Source organism: Acipenser ruthenus, chromosome 11 (genome assembly GCF_902713425.1).
Source record: "Acipenser ruthenus chromosome 11, fAciRut3.2 maternal haplotype, whole genome shotgun sequence".
NCBI lineage: Eukaryota > Metazoa > Chordata > Actinopteri > Acipenseriformes > Acipenseridae > Acipenser > Acipenser ruthenus.
This window is the reverse complement of record NC_081199.1, coordinates 32,526,565-32,527,572: the sequence shown is the minus strand read 5'-3', so window position 1 is coordinate 32,527,572 and position 1,008 is coordinate 32,526,565.

Genomic DNA, 1,008 nt, shown 5'->3' with positions numbered 1-1,008 from the left:
TTTTGCCAAGGAGTAAACCTTTTGACTTCCACTGCAACACAAAAATACCTCTCCCTTACACCCACTCCAAAGGTCAACTCCGAATCATGATTTCAGATACCTCTGATGGCCATTTGCTTAGCTTCAAGCGTGGATACACCCCTTAACATCCAGAACAATCATGCTCTAAAAAACCCAAGTAAACCATTCATGTGTGAACTTAGTGTCTGTACCAGGCTGCGAGGGGAAGACGCACAACAGTTGGGACTGTAACATTTCCATTGAATTTAAAAACAGAAAAGTGTTACGAGCTACAAACAAAATCAATGAATAGCATATAGCTATCATATAACTCTACACCTTCCCTCCAGATGTGAGTTATTGACCACATTATTCACGTCACAGAAGACAATAAAAAAGCAGTGGAAAGAGTCTGCAAAACAGCATTTTTATAATGCAGATAAAGACCAGTGTCAACATACAGGTATATCTAAGATTTTGACTGGTTTCTTTTAGCATTACTTTACATGTATAATGCTGCAGTCAGGAGCCACAGAGGCTGCTGTTTATGTTCTGCCTTCTAACGTGCGTGCATGTGCTGGTGAAATTATATTATATTATGGTATGATATTCAATTTCTCTTTGAAGATTTGCAAATTCAAACTAGAGCCCATAATGTACATAAAATGGGTTGAATACATTTAGCATAGCAGGAAAGTACCTTCTTTCCAAAGTCATAATGAAAAATGTCATAATGATTCTGTTAACATGTTTTGGGAAATAAAAAGTCAATGCAATAATTAGAGCAGATTGTATTTGCAATGTTAATTTGCTTGAACTTGTTGATGTGTCCAGCAATGAACTGGATTTAAGAAGTCTTATGAACTGTTTTCGGTAAATGAAGCATACAATGGTGTACCTTTCAGCTGGTTGTATATCCCACCCAGGGCACTGCAGACACAGACTCCCTCCCAGTCCCGCCTACCTTTATAAAGCCAGCTCAGAGAAGGCAGCTGTAGTCTGCTACAA